At 42.3% G+C, this 15898-nt stretch overlaps 1 pseudogene and 1 gene segment (V, D, J or C); both read left to right on the plus strand.

The window, feature by feature from the left end:
* LOC102822613 overlaps positions 1 to 15898 on the plus strand; it is a 203798-nt gene that overhangs the window by 165574 nt on the left and 22326 nt on the right.
* LOC102833448 lies at positions 10104 to 11277 on the plus strand (annotated as a pseudogene).

Below are 15898 nucleotides of genomic sequence, written 5' to 3' on the forward strand. Positions count from 1 at the left end.
TGGCAGCGGTAGTGAGGTTGGCCCAGGACATTGTTTCGTTCTGCTGTGCATGGGGTCGCTATGAGTCCGTTCCAACTCGATGGCACCTGACAACAACAACAACAGACTGGTAACTTAGTGATTACGAGTCGGGCTGTGAACCCCAAGGTCAGCAGTTTAAAACTACCAGCTGTTCCATAGGAGAAAGGTGAGGCTTTCTGCTCCCATAAAGATTTATAGCCTTGGAAACCCTATGCAGGGTCACTATGAGTCGGAACTGACCCCACAGCATACCCCCATCACCACCACCAGACCTGTTTCTATAGAAAGTTTTGGTGAGATACATTGGATCTTTGTTTCCGCAGTCTGTGGCCTTATCTATGTCCTCAGAGAGCCACTTCCTCTTAACTTACCCAACTCTCAGATTTGCTCTGAGTTGGCCTCTAATTCAGCCACTTATCCACTACATGGAGTCCAGATGTGGCTGTGGCACTGTAGAATAAACACTGGGCTGTGAACTACGAGGTAGGCAGTTCAAACCCATCAAACGTTCCTTGGAAACTCTATCGAGTGTTGCCATGAATCAGAACAGACTCTACAACACTTAACAACAACTCTGTCTGCATAAAAAGTAGCCAAAAAATGCTACTACTCCTTCAGGTCATTGTGGTGGCCTGTCTGTAGACTTGTGATCTGAGTTCTGGTGTGGTGCTGTAGGATAAGCACTGCAAGATCAGCTGCTCAAACTCACCAGCCGCTCCTCGGAAACCCTATACAGAGTCGCTATGGAAACCCTATACAGAATCCACTTGACAGCACTTAACAACAACAATAAGCAATATCTGGTGTGGTGCTGTGGGATCACCACTGGATTCCTAAACCTTGGAAACCATATGCAGGGTCACTATGAGTTGGAAACAACTCCATGGCACTTAACAACAAAGAGATATCTTAGCCATTGAAAGTTAAGCACTGGAATGCATATACAGCCAAATCAGGTGGAACAGACTCAATAATAGTTTAAGTTCCACAATGACCTTGAATTCTTCAGGAAGAAAATGCTAACCTCCAACTCCCAGTTTGTTATTACTAGTGAATGAAAGTATGCAATTCTAATGAACTTCAAATTTTCACAAATCTTGACTTTCTTTTTTCCAGATATAAGTGGAAACATTCCAGGTATACAACTTGTGACATTCATTGTCAAGAAGAGGGGAAAACCAGCCTTTCTTGAATGCTAAGTACAAATAAATGCTGCAAAGAAGAATGTGTCTATACAGCGGTAACAACAGGAGCGAGATCAATCTCCACAACAAATTCTGATGATTTCCTCAAATAAAAATTGATATCTATGAACAAAATGTTAGCGAAGAAAGATATGAAGCAAGGAAAACACAGAATGTGTTTTGTATACTTGAATGCTTGTATATGCTTGTATACTTGAATACACTGAGTTGCTGAGGAGGATGTAGGAATGTATCATTGTTTGCTGGAATGCTTATGTTAAAACGTTCCATTGTAACAGAACAGAAATCAATACCTATGCCCACTAAAACTGGTCAAATACACACATTGCTCCTTCTTTCTACTTCCCAAAGTAGACTATGATCCTAAGTAGTATCCTCCAGGAATCCATTCCATAATGTTGCCATTCCTTGAGTCACTAAATCATCTATCTTCACCCATTTAGCCTAAGATACCGCTTGTGAAATGCTGCCTCTGCTTCCATCTATGAGAAGCCTCTTGGGAAGGCAGGTGATCTAGTGCTCAGCATGGTTTGTTGACTTTGGATGAATGAATGAATGAATGAATTAGTGAATGGATAAAGAAAGATCCAAGATTATTTGAGAGATGCAGACATGATTTCAAATTTCTGCTCAGCCACCTCAGTGACCTAGGAAAGTTACTAAAAATTCTTCATTCTGTTTCCCCAATTTTAAGTGGGAATGGTGTTAACAACCTCCTAGAGTTGTTGAAGGAGCCTAGGTGTGGTGAGCAAAGATGTCAGCTTGAGGACTAAGGTGCTCCTGACCCAAGCCATGGTATTTTCAATAACCTCATATGCATGTGAAAGCTGGACACTGAGTAAGGAGGACCACAGAAGAATCGATACTTTTGAGTTATGGTGTTGGAGGAGAATATTGAAAGTGCCATGGTCTGTCAAAAGAACCAACAGATCTGTGTTGGAAGAAGTATGCTCCTTGGAGGCCAGGATGGCCAAACTTTGTCTCTCATACTTCTGACATAATGTCAAGCAGTACCAGTCACTGGAGAAGGATATCATGTTTGGTAAGGTGGAGGGTCAGATAAAAAGAGGAAGACCCCCAGTGAGATGGATTGGCCAAGTGGCAGCATCGATGGGCTCAAGTGTGTCAACAATAGTGAGGTTGGCCCAGGATCGGGCAGTGCTTTGGTCTGTTGTGCATAGGGTCACTATGAGTCGGTACTGACTCGATGGCACCTAACAACAACAACAACAGAGTTGTTGAGACTCAGTGGCACCTAACAACAACAACAACAGAGTTGTTGAGGACTGAATGAAGGGACATAGCAGAGTGTTCAATAAGTCCTTTCCCACTATGATTAAAGCACATCACTGATCCATCTCAGCTAAAATGATGGCACTGAATAGTTTACTTTAAAAAAGTTGAAATTTGTACTTTTATCCAAACAACTATAAAATCTAGTTTTGATTCAGGAAAGCTAAGAATGGTGAATGAGAAAATAAGAAGATAACAAACCAAAGTTCTTTTTTTTTTTTTTTTTTTTCTGTCTGCAATGCCTTCCTTGACCCACACTATACATCATAGTAGTTACAGCAGTCAGGAGGTCTGGAAGTTATAAGTCAGGTTGTTAACTGCAAGATCAGCAGTTCAAAACTACCACTGTTTCTGTGGGAGAAAAATGAGGCTGTCTGATCCTGTAAAGATTTACAGCCTTGGAAACCCTGTACAGGGTTGCTGTCAGTCAGGACCAACTCCACGGCACATAACCACCATCACAGCAGTAACTGCTAATGCTAACCAAACTTTGTAAACTTTGGGGAAACTACTGACAGAAAAACTGTATATTCATGTAAAGTGAAAATGATCTCATTTATTATCTTATAGATATAGTTGTTGTTAAGTGCCATTGAGTCAGTTCTGACTCATACTGACCCTGTATGTGATTTCCAAGGAGTGACTGGTGAATTTGAACTACTGACCTGGCAGTTCAAACCCACCTTGCATTACCCACACAGTGCCACACCGGGACTACATAGATACAGTGATACACTGTAACTGTATTAATACTCTTCTTCCAATTCTAGTGATAAAAAAGAAAAGGAAAAAAACAACCCCGCTGCCATCAAGTTGATTCCAACTCACAACCACCCTGTATAGGGTTCTGAGGCTGCAAATCTTTATGGGAGCAGAAAGCCTCATCTTTCTCCCATGGAACAGCTAGTAGTTTCCAACTGCTGACCTTGAGCTCAGCAGCCCGACTTGTAACCACCACTCTACCAGAGCTCCTTGTGGAACAACTAGTGGGTTTGAATTGCCAACTTTGCAATTAGCAGCCCAGTGCTTATCCTATAGCTCCACCAAGTTCCTTATGATTGTTGGTGTTAAATGCTGACCAACAGTGATCCTGTATAGGGTTATGATGTTATGTGCCGTGAAGTTGGAACCGACTCATAGCGACCCTGTACAAGGTTTCTGAGGCTGTAAATCTTTACGGGAGCAGAACGCCTCATCTTTCTCCTGCAGAACAGCTGGGAGTTTCAAACTGCTGACCTTACGCCTCACAGCCCGATTCATAACCACTACGCTACCAGAGCTCGTTATGATAGTCATGCATAAATACCTCAACATTTTACAAAATATGGCAAAAAATACATAGCTCCAGGAATAGAGAAGCCTGGAACAAATGTTTTCAAAACAACATTCCAAAAGAAAATTAGAATGGGATTATTCTCCAGAGGCAATTAACATTGAATTATCATGACATAGCCGTTTTGATGAGATTTTATGGAATCTGATAGTTCCTTTATATCAGAAACATGATGAAAGTAACATTGCAGCCTATCTTACTGTGAAGGACTTTCATTGGCTCTGAAGCAAACCTTGCCCTTCCTCTGTCCTTGCCTCACAGAGAAGAGATGCCATTGCATCCTCGGCCCCAGTTCATGCTGTCTCACAGTCTCTACCCGGACTACTGACTGGCAATGCTGACCCTATGGATTTCCCTCTTGTCTCTGTCTTGTGTTTGTAGGTGGACTCTTCTCCTTGATTGTCTGTTCATTGAGTGGTGTCTCCAGATTCAACCTTTCCATATGCTTCTAATTTCTCTCCCTTGCTTTTCAGGTGGAGACACCAAAATGAGAATATCTCAGGATCAACTGTCCTTTACAAGAAAACCAAACAGAACAGTGCACATAAGTTGCCAACTGTCTGGAGTTCCTTTGGAGACTACCATTGTGCACTGGTATCAAGAAAAAGAAGGGGGGCCCCTCAAACGAATCCTTTATGGTTCAACTAAGGGTTACAAGCAAGACAAGACCGATTCTCGCTTAGAGACAGATGAGAAAGAGAATGGGTTCTTTTACCTGATAATAAATAAAGTCACCAAAGAAGATGAAGCCACGTACTATTGTGCCTGTTGGGATCTCACACTGCCACAGTGTCAGAAGACACCTGTAAGAAAACCTTCTCTACATGGACCCTCAGCTCCTATATGCTTGTCCAACCACAGCAGTCTCTTTAATGCTTTCAATCATAGATTCACAGACTATGGGAACAGGAAGGGACCTTAAGTCAAATTTAGTCTAGTGTCCTCATTTCAAATGAAGAAGCACATAACTTGTCAAGAGAAGTTAACCACAGAGGTAAGGCTCCACTTCTGCATTTCCGATTTCCAGGTCAGTACTTTTTTCTGCTTCTCTTGTGGGCAACACTGAGCTTCTTTCAGTAAAATCATATCTTTGCTTTCAAAGATAAATAAGACAACAAAGTCTTGTCGACATAAGCAGTGACTCCAGAACTCAATCAGTTGTATTTAGACAAATGTATGTCATGCTTGGAAAAGGAATAAAAGTTGGCGGGGATGGACTCCAGTTCCATCTACCGCCATGTTGCTTTTCCTTAGTCATTTAACCCTTTTCACTTATGTAGCCTTCTGTCTATTATGAAACTCCCAATAATTGGACTGTTTTCCCAGGCACACATCTCAGACACATGGCCATATAGGAAGTGGGAATTGGTAGTTTTGAACAGCTGACCTTGAGGTTAGCAGGTCGACTTGTAACCACTGCTAAAAATCTTTTAATATTGCTCCCCGAGGCTAGAGTATTTTTGCTTTAGATATTTCAGCTTGAGAAATGCTGAGTACATTCTTCCCTTTTCGTTTTCTAACCCCAGGTCTTTGTACATTTCATTATAATACTTTATTTGGTCTTTTGAGCTGTCCTTTCAAATTTTCTGTTCAGTCCTTTTAACCTCATTTCTTCCATTCACTTTATCTCAAGAGAAGTTTAAAACCACTTCTGACGTCCATTTTGTTGTTTTCTTTCTTCTTTTTTAATGACCTTTTGCTTTCTTTCTCTATGATGTTCTTGATGTCATCCCACAACTCTACTGATCTTAGGTCATTAATATCTAATACATCAAATCTGTTCCTGAGATCATCTCTAAATTCAGGTGGAATGTGTTCAATGTTATATTTTGGCTCTCCTGGACTTATTTTAATTATCTTTAGCTTCAACCTGAACTTGCATATGAGCATTTGGTAGAATGCACAGTCGGCACCTGGCTTTGTTTTGGTTGATGATAATGAGCTTTTCCACCATCTTCTCCCATAGATTTAATTTAATTCAATTTAATTCCTGTATATTATATTTGGTGGTGTCCTTGTGTATAGTTGCCTTTTATGTTGCTTAAAAAAGGGTATTTGCCATGAGGAAGTCATTGGTCTTGCAAAATTCTCTCACGCGGTCTCCAGTATCATTTCTCTCACCACAGCTATATTTTCCAAATACACAGCCTTCATTATTTCCAACTTTGGTATTCCAATCATCAGTAATTATTAATTCATCTTGAATGCATATTTGATCAATTTCAGATTGAAGAAGTTGGAAGAATTCTTTAGTGGCTGGCTTTAGTGGCTGGTGTGTAAATTGGAATAATAGTGGTATTAAGTGGTCTTCCCTGTAGATGTATGGTGATTATCCTATCACACACAGACAGCATTGTACTTCCAGACATATCTTCAAATGTTCTTTTTGACAGTGAATGTGATGCCATTCCTCTTCAATCTGTCATTCCCAACATAGTAAACTATGGTGGTGGTGGTGGTGGTGTGCCATGGAGTCAGTTCCGACTCATAACGACTCTGTATAGGGTTTCTGAGGCTGTAAATCTTTATGGGAACAGAAAGCTTCATCCTTCTCCCGCGGGATGGCTGGTAGTTTTGAATTGCTGACCTACTCATAACCGCTACACTATGGTTTTCTAATTCAAAATGGCCAATACCAGTCCATTTCAGCTCACTGATGCCTAGTATACTGATCTTTATGTGTTCCATTGCATTTTTGACAACTTCCTGTTTTCCTAGATTCTTACTTCACACCTTTCATATTCCAATTATTAATGAATGTTTGCAGCTGTTTCTCAGCTGTGACCCATCAGCAAATAAAGGTCCTGGGAGATTTACTCCATTTGTGCCATTATGGCTAACTATTATGAGGAAGCAACTCTTCCCCACTTGTATTTTGAGTGCCTTCCAACCTGAAGGGTTCATCTTCTGGCACTGTATCTGAAAATGTTCTGGTGCTATTCAAAAGGTTTTCATCTTCTGGTACTATATCTGACAATCTTCTGCTGCTTGTCATAAGGGTCTCAGTGGTTAAGCATTCAGAAGTAATCTCCCTCTCCTTCTTCCTAGGTTTTTTGTTTTGTTTTTTAAGTCTGGAAGCTCAGCTGAAAGCTGTCCACGTGGGTGATTCTGCTGATACTTAAAATACTGTCAGCATAGCTTCCAGTCTCACAATAACATGCAAACTACCACAATGCAACAAACTGACAAAGTTTGTTGTTGTTGTTAAGTGCAGTCGAGTCAATTTCAACCCTCAGTGACCCAGTATAGTGTTTCCAAGGAGCCACTGGTCAGCTTCAACCACTGACCTTGTGGTTCAAACCTACCATGCGGTCCTACACTTATCCTACAGGACCACACCAGGACTCCCAAACCAACCCCACTGCCATCAATTCAGTTCTGGTTCATGACGATCCATGTGTTACAGATTAGAACTGCTTCAGAGGGTTTGTTTGTTTACTAGCATCTCTATTGGGAATTCCAGGTCACTTAACTGAGCTCATAGACCGAGAGGCAGTCATTCAAATGGAACAATGTGGTCTAAAAGCAGGTAAGGTGTGTGTGTCAAGATTATATCCTATTACCACACTTGTTCAATCTGCATCTGAGAAAATAATCCAATAAACTCTCTGGTAGCGTAGTGGTTACGAATCGGGCTGCGAACCTTAAGGTCAGGGGTTCGAAACTACCAGCCGCTCCGCGGGAGAAAGATGAGGCTTTCTACTCCCGTAAAGATTTACACCCTCGGAAACCCTGTACAGGGTCGCTATGAGTCGGAACCGACTTGACGGCACTTAACAACAACAACAACATATGAAGAATGCTGCATCAGGATTGGAGAAAGACTCATTAACAGCCCATGCAGATGACACAACCTCTTGCAGGAAGCAAAGAGGACTTAAAATACTTGCTGATGATGGATCAAAGACTACAGCCTTCAGTATGGACTATATCTCAGCGCAAAGGAAACAAAATCCTAACAACTGGATCAATAAGCAAACCATGATTAATGGAGAAGAGACCGAATTTGTCAAGGATTTCATTTTACTTGGATCCACAATTAGTGCCTGGAAAAAGGGCAGTCAAGAAATCAGATGGCATATTGCATTTTGAAAATCTGCTACAAAAGACCTCTTTAGAAAGTGTTAAAAGACAAAGAGGTCATCTTAAGAACTAAAATGCACCTATTCATCCTGTGGTATTTTTAATTGGCTCAGATCCATGGTGAAAATGAATCTATGCACAGTGAAATGCTTTATGAACATTTGTGTACAAGTCTCAGTGTGGATACATTTTCATTTATCTTGATGTGGCATGCATTATTCTAAGATGATCCTGTCTTCATGATTTCCTTAACTGTGAAAGCTAGTATTTAAATATTAAGTTGTTGTTAAATGCCATAGAGTAGGTTCCAACCCATAGCAACCCCAAGGAGTGGCTGGTGAATTTGAACCACCGATCCTTGCAGTTCGAACCAACATTGCAGTCCAGCACATTAACCCACAATATAATACCAGGACTCCATGTGATTTTATCTCTTGTAGATTTCAGGTAATATACTCATTTTACTTTAAGGCATAAGCCAAGCTATACTTTTTATCAGAAGTCTCTGTTATTTATTCATGAGACAGATTTAATTAAAAGCCACCAAAATTTCTAGAAGATAAACCAATGTGGAAAAAAAATGTATGATTTATTATTTTATTTCATGATGGCAGCCAAAATCTCAAGTGAAACATGAAATGTATCTTCAGACCTTCCGAGGGTTTATCAAATTTGGGTGAAGTCTTTGGGTAACCTATGTAATTTACCATTGTCAAACCTGAAAAAGTAATGCAGAACTTCAGGCAATTCAGTTGAAACTCAAGCTTTCTTCACTTGATTTACTCACTAATTACATATATAGCCATCCTTTCCTCATGCTGTTTGAAGTAGAGTTTGATTGCCTCTGTTGATCACTTCAAAAGACAGACAGTGGGTTATGTGCATTTTTATGTAACTTAAAGCAGAGTCTGAGATAAAAGTTATTAATTTTTATACACAAGTTTATGTTTCCAATCTTTCATAGAAAACAGTTTCTTTGCATGTGAATTTTTGCAGCAATGATGAAAGCAAATGAACAAATGTATGCACCTAGTATGAGTTCTGGTCTGGTACTGTAGGATAAGCTCTGGACTACCAACCTCAACATTGGCAGTTCATGCCACCAGCCCCTCCTCGGAAGCCCTATACAGAGTCACTATGAGTCAGAACTGGCTCAAAGGCAGTTAACAACAACAACAGTATGTCCCATGCTTTATTCTAGGCACAGCGTCCTAGTTGAGACTTACAAGATACTTGAGGTGAGGAATTTATGACCCTGAGAAGTGTATGTGCCCAAGGACTTATCACCAGAAGTAAACTTGGTCTTTCTGATTCTTAAGTATCTTTTTCTTCACTCCCAGCATTCTACAGTGGTAAGCTGATTAACTTTACGAAAGTACTTTACTTTTGAACCGCTAGTCAAGCATCCAGCTGATATGAAGTGAGGGGAGACCCACAAGAATGCCCAAATTTGCAAATAGTACCCATTTGACAACTAGCCTAGATGGCTTGATAATCAGAACCCCACTAGAGGAAGAGTAAAAAAAAAAAAAAATTTATAAAGGAAATGAGTGTAAATTGCTACAATTTGATGAACTTAACCTATACTCATGGATGTTGTTGTTGTTGTTAAGTGCCGTCAAGTCGATTCCGACCCATAGCGACCCTGTACAGGGTTTCCAAGACTGCAAATCTTGACGGGAGTAGAAAGCCTCATCTTTCTCCCGTGAAGCATCTGGTAGTTTCAAACTGCTGACCTTGCGGTTCGCAGCCCAATTCGTAACCACTACACTACCAGAGCGTAGTAGCTCAAAATACCGACTGAGCAGGAAGAAGTCTTCACATCAAGTATCAATCCTATGCCCTCTGTACACAGGGTAGATAGGGACAGGCAACTTAGACATTGGCTAATGTTGGGGGTGATGAAGGCACAAAGTGACTGGCTTACAAGGTTTCAAGAGGGAGTTTAGTTTAATAGTGTAGGGGGAAGATAGAGTCCTCACTGAATAGTTTTCATCTTGTCTAGATGGGTCTGGTGAAAAGAGATGGGGATAAGATTCTATGATTCAGTAGTGAGTAATTGTTATCATGACTAATTGCGACTGTCACAATTGTAAAGGTAAAGGTTTTATAACAAAAACAGGGGAGTAAGTTCCTCAGTGATAGCGATTGGGGTATTGAGCCCAGAGATGGGCTCCAAGGCCAAGAAGCTCGTGGTGCTGCTCACCGGCCCGGCACCACCCACAGTGGAGCAGGTTCTGGAGGACATGTGGGGTGGGTCAGCGGGGCGCAAGTTCCCGCCTTGGTTCCAGAAGTTTCTGCCTGAGCTTGTGTATGAGCATTTGATAGTCTGTTCCAGAGTCAGCCCCTGGCCTTGTTCTGGTTGATGATAATGAACTTTGCCATCTTTTCTTCCCATAGATGTAGTCGATTTTGATTTCTGAGCTCGCAGGCCCTGCTAGGAAGGCAGAGGACACATAAATGTAGTAGGAGCAGCTCTAAGAACAGAGCCAGGCTACGTGGCCATCAACCAGCGACTGCGGGAAGCAGTGCAAGGACTGAGATGCAAGTGTGAGGACCTGCGGCAGGCGGGTACTGCCCACCGCTACCACCTCGGGCTGACTGGCCCACCCTGTTCCCTCCACCCGGGAAGAGCATTCCAAAACAACTTCCTTCCATTCGCTTTGTCTGCTACAGGCCTTACCACCCTGGAGAAAGACAGACTTCCTGGTCTCCACTGTGAATTCTCTACCTTCTTTGTTAACCTATCAGACACCCAATCACTGTCATGTGACTCCCTGATCCCAATAGCAGGCACCAGGCTCCCTGTGTCATGGCCCTCCTACTGGGAACTCTGGCCTAGGCATGCCCAGGGACTACCGGGTAGGGCAGAGGGGGTGCAGGAATGCCTGCCTCAGATACCGGCCCTTCCCAGCAGGCTGCTCACCAGTAAATACTTAATGGCCCTCTGAGCCTACCTGACTGCCATGGAAACTAGCAGTTCAGGCTCACGCCCATAAACCCCAAACTGGCTCTGTCTTCTGTGTCACCCATGTCTTAGGCTAGTGTTCTGTCTTCCTATTGGGGACACCCCTTCCGGTAGTCTTCTTGCCTTTAAGATCTCTTCGGAGTCCCAGGCTGCGCCAACAGTGCTCAGTGCGCACGCGCCTGTCTGCAGGCCCATCATCATCACTGGGGAATGGTGTTAACAGGGCCGCCCAGATTGAGCTCTCCCGGTCCCTGCCATGGCACTCAGAAAGTGCCAAACTCCTGTCCATGGCAGTGGGTGCTGTGGCCCACCAAAACCCCAGTGCCTCCAGCGTGCCCCCAGCTGCCCGTGTGGTGGCTGATGGCTTTACCTGAGACTAGTATTCAGTACAACAGTCACTCTGGAATCTTGGAGATGTGGATGGACCCAGCTCCATGGAGTAGCCGTGGGCTGGAGTGGTGTAAGGGGACGCTGTAGTGGGCACCGCTGCCCAGCCCAGATCACCCTACAGAGGTGGTTGCAGATGGCGGGAAGCCCAGGAGTTTTGCCTTTGGATGACAGAGCTGCTTTACACAGAGACACCGAAAAGCCTGCGGGAGTGTGGTGCGCAGGGACGGAAGGCAGTGAGTGATGGATATGGGGGTCTGAGAGCTGGCCCCCAGATTTGTGGTGAAACTAACTCAGGGGCGTGATTCACTCAGCTCCTTCTCTCCCCACCCCACTTCCCGTCTCCAAAAACTACTTAAACACTCAAGCCCTCTGCCACTGAGTCAATCCCAAGTCACAGAAACCCAATAGGACAGAGAACTGCTCCACGGGTTCCAACGCTGTCACTCTACAGAAGCAAACTACCACACCTTTCTACTTCAGAGCAACTGATGTGTTCACACCACTGACCTTTCAGTGAACAGCTGAGCGCTTGACCTCCGTTACCACCAGGGCTCCTTCCTTGTCCAGAGCACCCCAGTAAATCTTGTCACCTGAAAAAAAAATAATAAAAATATGGGGGAGTAGTTAAACTTACAGTTAAACTTACAGAAACAGAGGACCTTAGGACCATTAAGGGAGAAGAGCACAAGCATAATGCAGAACCCTATTTAGAGAAGCAGTGATACCAGAGATGGAGGCAGAGATGAGGACACGGAGAGAGGGAGCAGGTGAGGACTCTGGACTCATGGAAAGAGAGGAACTGAGTGCTGGTGGCCAGGAGGAAGGCTTGCAGAATGTGCTCTTTGGTTATTTAAATTATTATATATTCCTGAGTGTTTTTGTGTACATCTTCCCATCCCACCCCTCAAATAAAAAAGAAAAAACCAGAGGGAATGGAAGCAAATACTGTTGAATCATAATGCATGGAGGAGAGTGTAATCATTACACTAAAATGATGGTGCAAAGTCGATGTTCTCCCATGTAAACTATCACTCAGTTCTCCCCCCAACACACACAATCTCCATTAAAAAGCAAACCTCTAGTCAAACTGTTAATGTGTCTTATCTCAGCCCTTCTATCCAGACACACTGTCACTGCAATAATGCAGACCTTTGCTTGCCTCTCATTTTCCAATACATTTGTTTCATTAGAATTGCTTTTCTGACCCGACCACCCTCCTTTCCATTCATGCATTTATCTTCCTAAAGCACCGATTTCATGTTATAAAACCTTCAGTAAATCCTCATTATTTATTCTTTTCTTTAAAATGTTTATTTGAAAATACTTTAAAATAGAAAAAGTCCTCCACATTCCTAAAAATGTGGCAATAGATAATGCATAGTTGCAAACCATGATTGATGTCACTGGTGTTACTAAATTGCATATATGTAAAATGTTGTGTTAACTATAGTTTACAACAACAAAAAATGACAGGTTAATTCCTCTGTTTGGTGCGTATATACGTATTCTCCTAAATCTTGTTTCCACATCACATCTTTATAATAATTTTAATTTAGGTGTTTACCTATTTTCATGTGGTATGAGGTAGAGAGTGATTTTGTTTTCCAAGTTGCAAAAATGGCAGGAAGACCATGTCTGACTTCCTTTGACTTTATAAAGGGGAAGGAGAATCAAACTCAAGATTTGTCCAAGGCTGATTTCTCTGAGGTAGAAGTCAGACATACCTCCACACTTCAACCTTCTTTGGTCTCTTCTGATGCCAACCATCTCTCCCAGAACACTCTCTGCTTCATTTCTGAGTTCAATAATCCTATGCAATGGCCACACAAAGCTCATAGACAATGCTTATTAAGGAATGGAACAGGATACATACAATTCAGGATCGGAAACGACTCAGGATGCAACAGTTCTTTGTTGTTGTTGTTAGGTGCCATCGAGTCGGCACCAACTCATAGTGACCTTATGCACAAGAGAATGAAACAATGTCCTGTCCTGGGCCAACCTCACTACTGTTGCCACACTTGAGTCCATCGATGCTGCCACCTAGCCAATCCATCTTGTTGGCGGTCTTCCTCTTTTTCTCTGACCCTCCATCTTACTAAGGATGTTATCCTTCTCCAGCAACTGTTCCCTCCTGACAATATGTCCAACATATGAGAGACGAAGTTTGGCCATCTTGGCCTCTAAGGAGCACTCTGGCTGCACTCCTTACAAAACAGATCTATTGGTTCTTTTGGCAGCCCATGGCACTTTCAATATTCTCCTCCAGCACCATAACTCAAAAGCATCAATTCTTCTATGGTCTTCCTTATTCACTGTCCAGCTTTTGCATCCATATGAGGTTATTGAAAATACCATGGCTTGGGTCCGGCACACCTTAATCCTCAAGCTGACATCTTTGCTCTTCAACACTTTAAAAAGTTCCTGTGCAGCAGATTTGCCTAATGCAATACATTGTCTGATCTCTTTACTGCAGCTTCCATGTTGTTGATAGTTGATCCAAGAAGAATGAAGTCCTTGACAACTTCAATCTTTTCTCCATTAATAAGAATGTTGTTTATTGGTCCAGTGGTGAGGATTTTTGTTTTCTTGAAATTAAGATGTAACCCATATTGAAGGCTGTGCTCTTCGATTTTCATCAGTAAATGTTTCAAGTCCTCTTCACTTTCAGCAAGCAAGGTTGTATCATCTGCGTATCACAGGTTGTTAATGAGTCTTCCTCCAATCCTGATGCCACGTTTTTCTTCATAGAACCCAGCTTCTCATATTATTTGTTCAGCATACAGGTTGAATAAGTATGGTGAAAGAATATAACCTTGTCGCACACCTTTCTTAATTTTAAAGCATTCAGTGTTCCCATGTTCTGTTCGAACAACTGCTTCTTGGTCTTTGTCTGGAAGCTCATCTGAAACCTGTCCATCATGAATGACCCTACTGGTTACTTAAAATACCGGTGGCATAGCCCTCAGAATCACAGCAACTCACAAGCCACCACAGTAAAACAGACAGACAGTTCTTTAGTCAGGTATAACTCTTCTCTGCTAAATTGCAGGTGTGCTTCACTCTTGTCTTTGGCCTCTCAGCCAAATGGTCCCCCAGCCTCTTCCCTGCTCAGGCAAGTGTTACAAAGCTCCTTTAAGTGAGTCTGTAAATGCTCAAAGAATACATTGTAAAAGTCAGCCTCCTTTCTGTAGGCACTCAGCTTTACTCAGTCCATGTGCCCAGAAGCCTGAAGCTGCTATATTTCTCCATGTCACCATTTTTGCAGGTAGGGATCTCATGCTCTCTGCTAATGACTCTTCTTTCTTGATGGTCCTGAAATCATCTGTTCCTGCTTCTGAAATGGCTCCTTTTAAGCCCAGTGAGATGGCGAGACTAACCAATCCTGGAGTTAGAGTCCTGTATACCCTATTTGCAGAGTCCCACTCAATTATTTAGAGTCCTGGTGTGGCGCTGTGGGTTAATGCGCCAGACTGAAAAGCCATTTGAACTGCAAGGTCAGCAGTTCAATCTCACCAGCTGCTCCTTGGAAACCCTATATAAGGTCACTATGCATCAGAATAAACTCGATGGCACTTAACAACAACAATAACAACTCCATTATTTGGTGGAAGTTGAGAAGATTTTGGATAAAAAAGTCATATTCAGTAAATTCACCAGAGCACACCAACAAATAATCAAGTCAAAATGCCAGTCTTTGAATAATCTATAATATCCCTACAATTTAAAAAATGCCATGTCATATGTTTTATCTGTTATATTATTCTTATACCAATAGCAAGCATGTCAGTAGCTCTGTAATAAGTGTTAAAAGCTACTACACCAAATATCTCCTCATGGTTATATCTCAAAATTCATTTCAATTGTTTTCCTTGTAGAATTTTAAATCAGGTTGGCTAATTTATGCCTAACCCTTGTATCACGCAACCAGAAAACGAAATACTATAATTCTAACTGGAATTCTGGTTGGAATTGCTGTCAAACTGGAATTCTGGTTGGAATTGCTGTCAATATATATGTGAATTTAGGCAAGCATGTCATGTTCATGAATTTCAAAGATTTTTTCCCATGAATATGGTTTTGTTCTTAGGTGCCATCAAGTCGGTACTGGCTCATAGCGACCTTATGCACAGCAGAATGAAGTACTGCCTGATCCTGGGCCAACCTCACTACTGTTGCCATACTTGAATCCATTGATGCTGCCACTTGGCCAATCCATCTAGTTAGGGGTCTTCCTCATTTTCTCTGACCCTCCCCCTTACCAAACATGATGTCCTTCTCCAGCGACTGGTCCCTCCTGACAATATGTCCGAAATATGAGCGACGAAGTGTGGCCATCCTGGTCTCCAAGGAGCACTCTGGCTGCACTTCTTCCAACACATATTTGTTGGTTCTTTTGGCAGCCCATGGCACTTTCAATATTCTCCTCCAACACCATAACTCAAAAGCATCAGATCTTCTATGGTCTTCCTTATTCACTGTTCAGTTTTCACATGCATATGAGGTTATTGAAAATATCATGGCTTGGGACAGGTGCACCTCAGTCCTCAAGCTTACATCTTTGCTCTTCAACACTTTAAAAACCTCTTGTGCAGCAGATTTGCC

The sequence above is a fragment of the Chrysochloris asiatica genome, unplaced genomic scaffold, assembly GCF_000296735.1.
Source record: "Chrysochloris asiatica unplaced genomic scaffold, ChrAsi1.0 scaffold00006, whole genome shotgun sequence".
NCBI classification, from domain to species: domain Eukaryota; kingdom Metazoa; phylum Chordata; class Mammalia; order Afrosoricida; family Chrysochloridae; genus Chrysochloris; species Chrysochloris asiatica.